General features: G+C 41.5%; 1 protein-coding gene across 4 annotated transcripts in view; it reads left to right on the top strand.

The window, feature by feature from the left end:
* The window catches only part of CCSER1 (coiled-coil serine rich protein 1), a 740,630-nt gene that overhangs the window by 524,478 nt on the left and 201,012 nt on the right, over positions 1–15,140 (top strand). The gene's annotated exons all lie outside the window — the stretch shown is intronic.

Raw genomic sequence — 15,140 nt, 5'->3', positions numbered from 1 at the left:
TCACAGTGAGGGAACCACCAGAAGGCCCTCGGAGCTGGACCTCAGTGTCCGGGCTGAAAGATGTGCAAGAAGAAGTGGAACCACAAAACCATTCCTCCTCTTTGTTTCTGTCTCTAACATTGATATGGGCCAGATGTCTCATTGTCTCAGACAGATTTTCCTCCTTGGAGTGGCCTTTCACGTGCTAATTTATGTGCTTCCAGAAATAAGTAACGTATGGTAGTTCACAAAGATGAACGTAATGTACCAGCAAACCGTAAGAGAAAAGTCAGGAGAGAAAATTACAAAGCATTCTTTTGCCATTTATTTCCTCTGTGTACTTGTAGGATTACATCAAAACAGCTTTAAAGAGGAAGGGGATCAATTCCCCTTCAGTATTTAAAGAACTAAGAATATGTTCCTCTTCATTTGTTATTCTTGTCACCTGTACTGTGTTTACGATTCTGTTCTTTGTTGTTTGAATAGAAAGGGGGGGGAGGGAAAATCAAATACCACCTGGAAGGTGGAGGCAGAGGTACACTGGAATGCTAAAATACATTGGATTTATTATAAGGCTGTTTTAAAACAGTTCTGGTTTAACCCAGCATAATTACTATAGTACATCTTAACAAGTCAGTTAGTTAAGTGATTCAGGTCTCATTTGAAGCCAAACCTTTCAAATTTGCACTTTTCTAAACAAATTGCCAGCCAAAACAGAGCGATCCTTTGAAATTCATCCATCCAAATTTTGCTATGCAGTTCGCCAACTAAAACATGCATATTTGGGGGGGGGGAGGGGTTTTGATGTCATCAGGGAAGTTGGTGGGTATTGCTCTGACCCCCAACTACCCCTTCTAAAAGCAATGGGAATTCAAGCTAACATCCATCTCCCTGTTGCATTTGGTGCAGAATGATCGCCGCTTTGTCTGGGGCGAAAAAAAGTTTATGGAAAGCTATTTCAGCATATAAAAGAACCCCAAAGGGACCCTGGACAATGGAGATACAGGGCCAACTATGATCCAGAAATCCATGGTCCTCTCCAAGCCGGAGTTGATACTGGCAAGCTGGAACATGTGCAGAAGAGAGTGACCAAGATGACAAAGGGTCTTATGAAGTTGGGTATGTTTAGACTGGAGAAGAGAAGGTTGAGAGGTGATATGATAGGCATCTTCAAATATCTGAAGGGCTGTCACATGGAAGGTGGAGCAAGCATCTTCTGCTCCAGAGGATAGGACCTGAAGCAATGGATTCAAGTTACAAGAAAGGAGATTCTGAATAAACATTAGGAAGAAGATTCTGATCAACAGTGGAATGGACTACCTCAGAAGGTGATGAACTCTCCTTCATTGGAGGCTTTTAAACAGAGCTTGGATGGTCATCTGTCAGGGATGCTGGGGGTCCCTTCAAACTCTATACAGTGGTACCTCGTGTTACATATGCTTCAGGTTACATACGCTTCAGGTTACACACTCCGCTAACCCAGAAATAGTGCTTCAGGTTAAGAACCTTGCTTCAGGATAAGAACAGAAATCGGGCTCTGGCAGTGTGGTGGCAGCAGGAGGCCCCATTAGCTAAAGTGGTGCTTCAGGTTAAGAACAGTTTCAGGTTAAGAATGGACCTCCGGAACAAATTAAGTACTTAACCCGAGGTACCACTGTAGTCCTATCGTTCTAGAAGTCTCCTCCCAGAGCTATAATTCTCAGAGTGGTAAAAATAAGCCCCTCTTCCCAGAGAACTCTGTGAGGGGAACATGGTCTCCTAATACATTCCTAGCACGCCTATCTCTGGATCACTGGGTAATGATACCCCCCCAAACTATTCAATCTGTGCATGGGTTTCTTTTTAAATCCTGGTGAAATCTGTTTCACATACTAAAACTTTTTGAAGACTTTAATTGTGAATGGTTGCTGATTTTCAGTCTGCTGCTGTTTTGCCTCAGTACCTGCGCTGTGTTTTACATTGGCTTTTTTCGTAGTCAAGCTGCCTTGAACTACCATTTAAAGGAAAGGCAGGGTAAAAAAAAAGAGAGAACTACAAAACTGAAGTAGACCAAGCTTCTTTGATTAGGGTTGCCAGTGCCTCTCAAATGCAATCTGGAGTGACTTTCTCTTCCATCCTTACTCAACACCACCCAGTCCCAACCAGGGATCACAGTGTCAGAAGCACATCTGCACAGGCTGCCACTGGTGCTCCTTTCCACCATCGCCACCCCATTATGAGTACTAAGCAGTGTGGAAGCCAATGTCCTTGCAACTACCTATCACACTTCAAGGACCCTGACATCAGTATACCTGAAGGAGCGTCTCCAGCCCCATTGTTCTGCCCGGACACAGAACAATGATCCAGCTCCGAGGGCCTTCTGGCAGTTCCCTCACTGCGAGAAGTGAGGTTACAGGAAACCAGGCAGAGGGCCTTCTCAGTAGTGGCACCCGCCATGTGGAACGCCCTCCCATCAGATGTCAAGGAAATAAACAACTATCTGACTTTTAGAAGACATCTGAAGGCAGCCCTGATTAGGGAAGTTTTTAATGTTTGATGCTTTATCATGTTTTTAATGTTCTGTTGGGAGCCGCCCAGATTGGCTGGGGAAACCCAGCCAGATGGGCAGGGTATAAATAATAAATTATTATTATTATTACATGACTTATTTTTCAGTGGATTTTTTTTTAACACACACCTGTGAATAATGATTAAAGTCATTAGGCATGAGATATGAGAGGCTGAAAAAGATAATGACCAAAGTGCTGGCATCAATTGATGCTGCACTCATAATCTGGTGCAAATGTGTGTTATTTAAAACATCCGGGTGAAACATGCCAAGTTTCTTTCCTTTTCTTAAGGGAAACCCATTGGGCTTTTAGCGCACTGAAATATGGGGAAGCATCAAGTAAACACAGGAAGATGCTAAGTAGCTCTTGAGAGACAGGGAGAACACTTCAGTTCTTGTTGACTACATCTAGGTGTTGAGAAGTGATCAGCTGCTCACCAGAAACATTCAGTGCTTTATGCAGGATGAGAGTTTAAATGCCCTTTAAAATAATCCCAGTGGAAACATTTAAATGCAGAGGTAGCCTTGAGTTGTGGCAAGCAGAAAAAGAAAGAAAAAAACATCTCCCTTCCAAACGCTCTGGCGTCCTAAAATAGACACACTTGAGAGACAAGATTTTAAAATGGAAGAATGTGGCTCTTACATTGTTATTGATTGTGGGTATTTGAGTTAGCATAAAATCCAATAACCAGCTTTTGTACAAAGCAATTTGTGTGCAGCGATAGGGAAAAAATGCTTTAAAAATGGTACCAGTGTAGGTAAAATTCAGTCCACTTCCATATGCCTTCTTTTATATGGTAAAGAGGGAATCTGCATTGCCCAGCGACAATCCTCAGTCCATTTTCCACTTCTTCTTTTTCTGCAACAGGAAATCTGTAAGCACTTTGAAATGAATAAATTTGGAACTCACTCAGGAATTAGGGGGGGAAATGAAGATGGGTGATGCATGCTAATGCATTTAGTACACTTAGATATAAGTTCCCAGAAATCAGACAGAAAATGTTCTGTACTAGAAATGGAGTGTGTGTGTGGAGAGAGAGAGAACTCTTAACCAGGTCAAGGTACTCTCTGTAGCATTCTTCCAAGTTAGAGAAGTGCTTTCCCATGCCATCTTAAATAAAAATAAATCTGCCAAAGTCTGGAACAAAAAGGAACCTGTGCATTTTGGTAGAGTGCCCCCCCCCAAAAAAAATTATGAAGTTAAGTTCTGAAAATAAAATAGAAGTTGGTCTAAGTACAGTAAGCTATCTGATGCAATAGCCAATGAGTCTTTAAAATAAGTGTTTCCCAAACTGCTCCAGCTTCTCTGATGCCATGAAGTTACTCTAAGCCATACATATTTATCTTGGGGCAATAGGGATGATTGAAGAATTTGATCTTTGTGGATTCTGATTCTTAACTCCTGGACTAATGCCAGGAGCTATCAGAAGATAGCTGTCCATCCGATTTTGCACTTCTCCACATGTTGCAACACATTTTTTAAAAAATGCATTTTCTAGAAAATACATATGTTTTGCAATCCCTGAATCAATTTTGCAATCACAGAAGCAATAAGAAGCATTGTAGAGAGAGCTCCAACTTTGGAGATAGAGATCCAGTGTCAGCTTTACATGCCTACCAAGGTCAGAGCTTCAGCATCGCTGTGGCTGAGAAAGGGTCGTGCTGGGCTGGACTGGGGGTATGGGATGGCTTGGGTCTAAGGATCCTTCCCAGCCCTCTGATGTGCCCCCAAACAAATGGGGAAACTACAACAAATCATGAGGTGGCCTAGTTTCCTCCCCTACCAATTTTCTCAGGGGAGTGAAATTGTAAAACAAAATAAAGGGAAAGGATGGGGAAATACAACTGTGCCTCCTTTGCCTTCATTTCTGCCCTGCCAGTAAGAAGCTTTCAGTCCATTCCCCTCCACCTTGATTTTTACCTGTTAGAAATGTATATTAAGTAAAAAATGTTCAAATTAATACAGAAGCAGGGGGGACTGCACTAAATGAACAGATGCATGCAAAAGAGTCCTGGACCAGAAATAGATTGATTCATCCTTAAAGGGCAAATTCATGCTCAAAATGATGAGCTCGCCACTCCGTGATTGCAGCATCAAGTGATGATTTTTCTATGTGAACACAGCCATCTCACATCAACCACCTTAGACTGTGTCTCCATATCACCTCAGATATAGTAGTTTTTCAGTGGAAGAAGTTCATACATTCAGCTGCAAGTCACTGAGTGATAAGACACTAATTGATGTACCTATATGCATGATTCAGGCCTTAAGCAGATCTTTGAACAGTTCCTAGTCATAAAGAAAGTGTTTGAGGAAGCGTGTCTCTAAATGATTTAGCAGTCCAGAAAATACATTGACTTCTGAATCACATCTTGTCTGCTTACTTTGGGTAAATAAGACTAACTCAAAGCTTAGAGAAAGTGACAGAACTTGTCATTACAGGGTGCAAATTCTGCACTGAAGATGCTTTGAATGACATTTCTATTCTAATTTCCAGTGCATGCATTTCAGAAGTGAAGCACAGATCCTGCTAATGCAAATCCTTAAAAAAGAAAAGAAAAAGAGAGTTTGGAATGTCCATATATTAAGTTTGATTCGCCATTAGAAAAATTCATACAGTATTTCATTGTTGTAATATTTCAAACTGTGTGACTTCTTTTTTCTCTGCCAGTAGATTTCCCTGACTCAGAACTGCCTGTCTCATAATGAACTTGACAATGTGTAAACTGACAAATGCAGACTTAAATCTTTTCACAAATTAAGTTCCTGCCATCTGAATTCTCTTGGTTGTTTTCTTGCCGACTCAGCTTCACTGTGAATGTCGGGTTATTAGAGGAAAAGTAAATCATAAAGGAAGAAAATGTGGACTTTGGGGCTTGAGAGTTCTCCTTCATTATAAATCTGACTACAATAACAATGTTGGTTTTAAAACCAACCTTCCCCAACTTGGTGCCCTCCAGATGTTTCATACCACAATGGGGAAGTTAAGTACTTAATTCGTTCCAGAGGTCTGTACTTAACCTGAAACTGTTCTTAACCTGAAGCACCACTTTAGCTAATGGGGCCTCCTGCTGCTGCCGCGCCACCGGAGCCCAATTTCTGTTCTCATCCTGAAGCAAAGTTCTTAACCTGAAGCACTATTTCTGGGTTAGCGGAGTCTGTAACCTGAAGCGTATGTAACCTGAAGCGTATGTAACCTGAGGTACCACTGTACACATTTCTGTGTACATTTTTCTTTTTTAAAAAACCCCCTGAAGCTGCCTAGTAAACTTCAAAAAAGTGCAAATCAGGTGCATATAAATATGAGACCAGAAAATTAGGTTGGTTTACTGACTGACAGATTGCAAAATGAATGAAATTATCTTCCATCCTTATTTGCATGGCAGCAACCCAGTGGGCAAGAGCTGCACTCTGTGGGGCATTTGCAGCCTCTGCTCGATAAACATGAGCCAAGTAGGAGAGTGCCCCATGTTTCAAAGAAAGCAAATGCTGTCCTTTCAAAGTTCACCCAGAGTTTACTTTGTAAAAGGAAAGCCGTTCTGATTCTGACAGTTTTCCTCTCCCGTTCCCACCAACACCGCCTTGGCATTTAGCACTTCCATGTTCAGGTCCAAAGCCATCTATCAGACTAAAAGATATTTCACATTGTCTGCAAGCATTTATTTACTTATTTATCAGAAAATCTGTATTCGTCTCACTTTCCGCTTGTTTGAGTGTCCCCTGAAGCATCGCCCAATAAAGTGGTTCAAATTATTAAAGATGAACAAAGGAAAACCAACACAAACAATAACACAAACCAGTCGGCAAAAACCACATTGCATAGCGAGCTCACTGTCAAAGGGAATAGGAAGAAAACATTGTCCAGCAGGGTAACTGAACAAGATGGAATTGAAGTACATTGGCAAATCCCCTAAGGGTGCACAAAGAGGCAGTTTACCAAACTTCCACAACTTTGGTGCCAAAGTTCACAACACCATACTGTGGAAGCTCACCAAATGGGCCCAGCTAGCAAGGAAGCTGTCTCATATCAGGTGCCCAAATGCCAGTGATCAAGGTGATAGAGTGACTGCTAGCCATGAGGGATGGAGGCAGTAATGCTTCTGAATACCACTTGCTGCAGATCAGAGGATGGGAGAGAGCTCTTGTGTTCGATTCCTGCTTGCAAGTCTCCCAAAGGCGCCGTGAGAAGAGGATGCTGGACTACATGGACCATTGTCCTGATCTAGCAGACTCTTATGATGTTCTCAGTTGCTGAGTAGAAGAGATAATTTCGGTAGGAGTAAGAAGGAAGAGAGTTATACTTGCTGAAATTTGTCCATCTGCGCAACTGTTAAATGTGCCAGGAGCTCTGATCTCTTTTGTATCAAGCTATGCTAATCTTCGGGACGCGGGTGGCGCTGTGGGTTAAACCACAGAGCCTAGGGCTTGCCGATCAGAAGGTTGGCGGTTCGAATCCCTGCGACGGGGTGAGCTCCCGTTGCTCCCTGCTCCTGCCAACCTAGCAGTTCGAAAGCATGTCAAAGTGCAAGTAGATAAATAGGTACCACTCTGGTGGGAAGGTAAACAGTGTTTCCGTGCCTTGCTCTGGTTTCGCCAGAAGTGGCTTAGTCATGCTGGCCACATGACCCGGAAGCTGTACGCCGGCTCCCTCGGCCAATAAAGCAAGATTAGCGCTGCAACCCCAGAGTCGGTCATGACTGGACCTAATGGTCAGTCCTTTACCTTTACCTATGATAATCTTCAACAAGGATCTTCACTCTCTTCTTCGTTGTGTGTGAATCTCCATTTGATTTATCCTCAAAACCCACTGAGAGAGTATAGAAGTTCTACATTACTAATTTTACAGAGCCGTATTGTTATATACCCTCCACAACTAAAGGTATTTGAGTTTGATTCCCCCCACCCCCAAAGATGGCTTGTATTTAATAGCTCACTTCAGTCTATGATTAGAAACTGATATACAAGTTAACTTTGTAATGAGCTCCTATGAAATAGAAGTGTATTTAAAATGAAATAATAGTTTGGGTAAAATAGTGGGGTGGGGGTGATCAGAGTTTCGCTTGCACTGCGCTCATGCATGAGTCTTTGGTATACAGTAGTTCACTTTTCTTTTGAAAAGTAAAACTGTTAAAACACAAGGGCAAGATAATAGCTGTGACAAAAAGAGGGGGGGGCACACCATTTATGCCTAGCAGGTCAGTGGTGAATATTAACATACATTCCCCTTGAAAGCTTGATGATAACTGCTTGGGTGGCGGGAATACCAAGGTAGAGGGAAGGTTATGCTACTGAAAATTACTTGAGACAGCTTTTCATCAATTATCTGGTGAGAATTTCAGGCAATTGTGCTAAGGCACTTCATGGGTCAAGTAATAGGAGAAGTAAGAAATTAAGAAAGAAGGAAAGGAGCAGAAAGAAAGCAGTGGGATGTTGGGTCACCTATTGTGGACAGGGTGAGGGGAAAGAAGTTATCGCTTTGCTCACAGAGGTGAAGAAAAAGGCATTAGAAAAACTATAGGCCATATTTCTCCTCTCCAGGAAGATCCGGCCTAGAAGTCTGGTATCCCTAAACAAATATATCTGGAAGTTATAAGTTGAAGAGGAGAACAGTAGGCTTGGGCGTGCCTTTTCATTAGCTCACCTGTGCTCATGTACACACATGCAACATATCTCACAAGCATCAGGTGTCCTTCTGTCCTCATTATTGCTCACTACTTATGCGTGTGTGTCTATAGATCAAAGGTAGCCAATGTCATGCTCTCCAGATATCGTGGGCTGCTGCTCCCATCAGCCTCAGCCAGCATGGCCAATAGCAAGGGATGATGGGAATAGTGGTCCACAATATCTGGAACACTCTCCCATTAATGAGATGTCAATGAGATAATAACAATAAACTTTTAGAAGACATATGAAGGCAGCCCTGTAATGGGGAGTTTTTAATGTTTGATGTTTTGTTATGTTTTTATATGTTTTGGAAGCTGCCTAGCATGGCTGGGGCAGCCCAGCCTGATGGCGGGGTATAAATAATAAAAAATACTACTACTGCTACACTATTACTACTATTACCTCTGAGATAGAGGGTATAATATCTTTAACAGTGAACTCAGGTAGTGAGTCCAGAAAGGACTGGGGCCAAGACAGAGACACTAAGAGATAGGAGAGTGTGAAGCATACTCAGAAGGACCCCAAGATTTGAAGTTATACACAAAAGTTTAGAAACAAGAAAGAGGCAATCCCCTCAACCAAGGGTTGGTCAAGTTGGCCACCATAAAGGGTGTAGGCCCAGGTCTCCTCTTCTGCTCTGGGCAGCCAAGCAAGGTGATCAGGCTCCTCTGGGTGCCTCATGAAGGAATCTGATGAAGCACGAAAGGCAATGACAAGGCATCCCCACAGTTCCTTGCCAAGGGCACAAGGGAACCTAGGTATACCTCAGCCCTCAACCCAGTGAGGGATGAGCATGTTTTGTAGCCTCAGAATGTCTAGCCTCAGGTGGAAAGGGAAAAGGAAACTGGCTAGGGGGAAAATAATGGAGATCCTTGCTTGAAGAGAATGGCTAGAATTCTGAATAGGTGCAATCCTTTCTTGTTAGGAATGAAAGCACCCTGTAACATTTTGTTGTAGGTCCCACTTGTGTATGTGTGTAGATCTAGCTGTGATGATCCAACTTGGGGGGGGGGATATTGTTATTCAAGCATGTATACTGTGGGTCAGTGTTGATATCACTGTCTACCGCCCAAAAGAAGATTGCACCTGAAATAATTTAATATGCACTGTTAAGATTGTGCTACATAACTAACAGTGACTACCATTATTTATATTGTGCCATCAATGCATATGGCATTTTGCTGCCTAATGTAAGAGAAGAAAAAGAAGGCGACAAAGGTGCTTGTCTCCAGGAGCTTACAAAAGTTTACAATAAGGGAAGCAACTAGAGGGGAGGACCAGATGACCTGAGAAGAAACTGTGTCCTTCTGTGATGAGTGCATTGGTGGGCAGTACGGTTAACCCCATCCCACAAAGCTGGTAACAGGAATAAATCATGATATAGTTCTGAAGAAACATTGTCTACAAAACTAACCTATAGTTGGCTGAACTGGTATTTGCACTGGGGAATGTCACTTTTAAGAGTTGACATGATGAAGCACAAAATTCAGATTGTTTGCCTTCCCCTGGGTTTACGACATCAGCACTAACAGTCGGAAGTAACTCAGCAGAATAAACAAAAATGTACTTGCAGTTCTCTTTGCATGCCTCTATTTCTAGCCTGTAATACTCGCGTACTAAATAATACAGGATGAACACTTGGCATCTGATTGTTCAAGTGCCCCTGTTCTTCTTTTAGCAAACATTTGAATCAAAACATCTTTATCTTCCCACTCTTAGCATTACATAAACCACTAGACTGAAATGTCTTTCAGGGAGGTCAAAGCCGAGCATTGCACTCTGGTACAACATGCCATAATATTTTCTTTAACCTGTAATAACTGTCTTGAGCTGATCCAGCTTATCGTGATGAAATGGGCTCAGACAGCCCCATTACACCTCCATATTGCTGTGCATTAGTAAAATGCTTGCAAGGATGGCCTCGTAAATAAACCACAACGGTAGTTACAAGTGAAAAGTTCAGGGAGCGTCTTCTAGGAAAACGTATGCTGGGATTCTGCTGTAAAAACAAGTCTCTGTACTTGGAAATTTAGTCTGGCATGGATGAGGGAACAGAAGCAGGAGGCAGATGTGACTATAATGTCACAAGACTTGCAAGCGATCCAAGGCATCCAGCGTTTTCTGGGTGTGACATTTTCAAATTGCAGTTCTCCAAGAAGTCCTTTAAGTGCAGTGCATATATTTATGTCCCCAGTTAAAATTTCCGTGTGTGACAGAAGGCATGAATGGTTGTATGTGTGCATTCCAGATTATCATATTTGTAAGTTCCCTCTCAGAGCACGATAGGCGTTGACATTGGTAAATTTGTGCAAGTCATTAAGGAGCAGTGCTAATGAAAGGCAAATCCTGGTGCTGGTTTTGCTTTCCAGTACTGTCAGCCAAAGGCTGAGGTGAGGCCGAAGCGTTTATTTTTGCAGCTGCTTCAAATTGTTGCTGGAGTGAAAGCTCACATTCTATTAATGTTATCACGCTGCCAGCAGATGGTAAGGTTTCAAAGCAGCTAGTCAGGATCCCTCCCTCCCTCCTTCCCTTGGAAGTTCCACATGTATCTGAACATCTCCAGTTTGCTATTCATGCTTTTTAATGTTTGTAATTTATTTTTAAAATGTGGCATGTAGCAAGGAGAGTGACTGTGGTAGCGGAGAGGAGAATAATGGTAGCGTAGAGAATAATAAAATATGGTCCTCGGCTATAGAGCATTACTAAATATTCCTCAGATTCAGGGATGACCCTACTATTAGGTGGAGTGAGGCATCTGCCTCAGGCGGCTAATGTTGGGGAGCAGGCAGTGGCAGAGACAGAAGGGCAGAACTGTGGTTTCACATGACCTGCCCTGAGTCCCCTAAGCTAACCTGCTGCTGGTAGTGAGGAGAGGACATTGTCCCATTGGCAGGATTGATCTCATTGTAATTTTGAATTTTGTATACCACCTTGCTATATTTTTATGAAAGTGGAGTCTAGTAATAGTAACATTTAACTGCCAGACTGGTTAAAATTTGGAGGAGGGCCTGCATACTATCTTCAGAGACCCTCCCCACTATATGAAAGTCTAGGAAGCCACACAAAAAAGAAACCAAGTTTTTAAAAATACTTTTTTTTTTACATTTTCATGAAGTCCACAAACACTATGCACCAGTATGTGATGCTGCAGATACCAATAAACACTGTTTTCTGGCTATTTCCCCCCTACTAGGGATGTTGGAAAAATTGGATATTTACATAATCTTGTCCAAAGTGACCAAATCTTGCTTGACCAATGTGTGGGTCAGAACATGGTCATCCACCAACTCTCACACTTCCTAAACATTCCCATGCGTTTGCACATTTTAGTGAAACTGATGTGCCAAAAATGCATTTTATTAGGGGAAATTTGCGCAGAAATGCTGACAAATTTTCATGGGGATATTATATACAACACACACACACACACACACACACACACAAACACACACACACTGCTGTGGAAATGTGGAGAAATGAATTGAAGATGGAAAAGAATGAGAAATAATTAGTTCATCCCTACTACTGAGCAAGGTAGTCACAGATTTTCTGTGTAAACTGATTAATACCTGCAGCCTGTTTCAATCCTTCACAAAACAGGCTGAAGGAAAAATAGTAGAGGTGTGCGGTTTGAGAGCTTTAATGCATTCATTGTGTAAAATGCCGCTTTTGTCAAGAGGTTTAATGCTGTTCTTCACAGAACTAGGCTTTTAAGTGAAGAGGCATTTCAATGTTTCCTAGCTGCACCACATCACAGGAAAAAGTTAACAAGCAGCAATACCCCTTTTCCCAAAAAGGCTTCGTGTTGTAGACTTGAACTTGGCAGTAAGGGTGGGTTCCTTCAAGCAGAGTGAAATTTGTTGTTATACTTTGTAAAGGAATGCTTTTTGATGAGTTCTTTTGCAACCATGTGTGTTGGTGAGTCATCCGCTGCATTTGGCTGTGTTGGCATTGCATTGCTGTTTTGACATGCTTTGTCCTTAGGGATATTTGGTGTTGCCAAAGAAATATCAAATATTTTCCCAGAAGGTAGAAGATGCCACAGACAGAGAAAAAAGTATTAGTAGTTGCAATGGTGTCAGAACAGAGAGTCAGTGCAGCATATTATTTAAAACGCTGGATGAAGGCCAAGATGACCTGGGTTCAAACTTCAATTCTGCCATGAATATCACTTAAGTGAACTTGCGCCAGTTGTTCTCTCCCTGCGTAACCTATCTGCTAGGGTTCTTGTGAGGTCATTCTTATTTTGCCATCCTGAGTTCTTTGGAGGAAGTTCCTTTATCTACAAATAGGCTAGATAAAGATATATAAATAAATAATGTTGGAAGGGTCTTTGGAAGATATATTTCACTCACATTTTCCATTCCTTCATGGTATTGACAGAATCATAATATCATAGAATTGTAGAGTTGGATCATCTAGTCCAAACTAGTCCAATTCAGGAATCACAGCTAATGAATCTCTGACAGATGGCCATCCAACCTCAGTTTAAAAACCTCCAACAGCTCATACCATCAGAAAGTTCCTCCAAATGTTAACATTAGGAACATGTTAACATTATCTATTAGAGATTTTTCTTCTGTGCTCTAGATAACCACTTGTCTGTAACCTGTTGTTGTCATGTTTGTATTTCTTCTGCGGTAACCTGATGAGGCACATGAGGATACCACTTTACTGAAGCTAAGCACATCTGGGGGTGGTCAAGTCCAGATTGGTCACTTCCTGAGGATAACATGTACAATGCCTTTGATTCTGTGGTGGAAGAAGGGCATTATATAGAAATCCAGAAGACGTCTCCTCTTGATACGATTTCTAGGTGTACCTTATGTTGTGATGGTAGTTGGTTGACCCCAGTATATGACATCAATGATGAATTTCTACATCCTGTTTCATGACTCAGGACACAAGACCAAACCCATGTTGATTACTTTCAGGCTCCTGAACCTTTATGGAAGGGGAGTGAAGGAGGTTGTTGGAATAAAGAGTCCTAGCCCTTGAAGTAGGTGCCTTGCTCTTAAACAACCAGCTGTAAATGAGTAGACAGAACTAGAATCTATAGAATCATAGAACTGTGGAATTGGACGGAACCCCGAGGACAATCTAGTCCAACCCCCTGCAATGCAGGAATATGCAGTTGGCCCAAACAGGGATCGAACCTGCAACTTTGGTGTTATCAGCACCCCTCTAATCAGTTGAACTATAGATGCCTGGAAGTTGTGGAAGCAGCAGCCTTTTCCCTCTTACAGCTGCCCTCTTCGTTTACACACTCACTTTCACAGAGTTTTAGAACAAAGAAACTAGCCACCACCCTTCCAAGATGGCAAATATGTAATTCAATGCTTCTCACATGGTCTAAGGTTAAACACTCACATGTTAGCTGCTAGAGAACAATAATCAGTTAATTATCAACCGGTTAAAGCTCAGAGAGAGCTCTTCTTGCTATTCTTTAGTTACAGTGGAATTTTCCAGTTGAACTCTTTCACCAATATATACAGTGGTACCTCAGGTTACAGACACTTCAGGTTACAGACGCTTCAGGTTACAGACTCCGCTAACCCAGAAATAGTATCTCGGGTTAAGAACTTTGCTTCAGTATGAGAACAGAAATTGTGCGGTGGTGGCGCAGCGAGAGGCCCCATTAGCTAAAGTGGTACCTCAGGTTAAGAACAGTTTCAGGTTAAGAACGGACCTCTAGAACAAATTAAGTTCTTAACCCGAGGTACCACTGTATAGCCATTTCCATTTCAGTGTCAATTCAACGAATTTTACTTCATACCTAACACCAGGACTAGAACGTTTTCTAGCTTAAAATAATGTTTGGCCATCTTTTATCCAAAGCATGACCATGGTTCAGCATTTTATCCAATGATATTAAATGTATAAAGGAGAGATATATCCACCTGCCTGGATATCCTGATACCATTGATTTTGATGGTTCATGTGTTCTTGAGACATTCAAAAGGAAAGTCACCTAAGATGAATCATATTTTGTTACATTTTATCATATTTCTATTGCTAGGTGCCTTGCTAGGTTCCAATTAGTGGAACAGTGGCATACAGATAAACAACAACAACAACAAAAAAGTATTTTCACTTCCTTGTAGGAATAGGCATTATAAGATAAAAGGCAGCCTTCCTTGTTGGAAATGGAAGGAGATTTTTGCAGCATAATATTAAGTGTATTTTCTTGGAACTTAATCCAAATTTAACAGGTTTAACTTCCTTAAATCCTTAACTGCTTAAATTTCAGACACTTAGATCCTGAACACAGTTCACTTAAATTTTTATGCAAAGCTCTTTCTAAATACATTTTAATGTTGCTCCAGCATGCAATTGTGCCTATGTAGAAGCTTTACTTGTCATATTCACCATGTAGCACAGGAAACAGAAAAATCAAAACGATTATAGCATTTGCTCTTAAATTAAATATTGGGTAAAAATATATTTAACTGCTTTGGTCGATAACTCTGCTCTTTGAAGAAACCTGAAGTATTTTGATTTAATTATCTCTCACTTTTGCACATGTAAAAGAGAGACACATTTTCAGAGCCAAACGTCTATTTGTTGTGATGATTACCTCCATCATGTCATATTTCAGCCAATACTTTAATATCCAAAAGGTCATCTAGCAAGCACAGATTTCCAAATAGACTTGCTGTACTTTGAAATGCAATCTACTTAAGCTCCCAAATTGTCTAAACATCAAGTAGGATTTCATTCAACAGGTGTGTGGTGGTTCATTTATATTTATATCTCAATTTATATGGTAATGTCACAAGCCATACTTAGCAGCACCTCATGAGAGCCAACTCCCCTTTGAATTAGGCTGGTCTTTTTCAGCATATGTAACATTTAGTGCAAATGAAATGTCAAGTCAGATGGGGCATGGTACGGATCCTAGCCTTGGGTCATTGTCCCACTCAGGTAATTTTTTGCTCTTTGAGATGA

Source organism: Podarcis bocagei (assembly GCF_964188305.1).
Source record: "Podarcis bocagei genome assembly, chromosome: 9".
In the NCBI taxonomy this organism is placed as follows: domain Eukaryota; kingdom Metazoa; phylum Chordata; class Lepidosauria; order Squamata; family Lacertidae; genus Podarcis; species Podarcis bocagei.
Note: the sequence above shows the minus strand (reverse complement) of the source record. Positions and strands in the feature narration are given on the sequence as shown.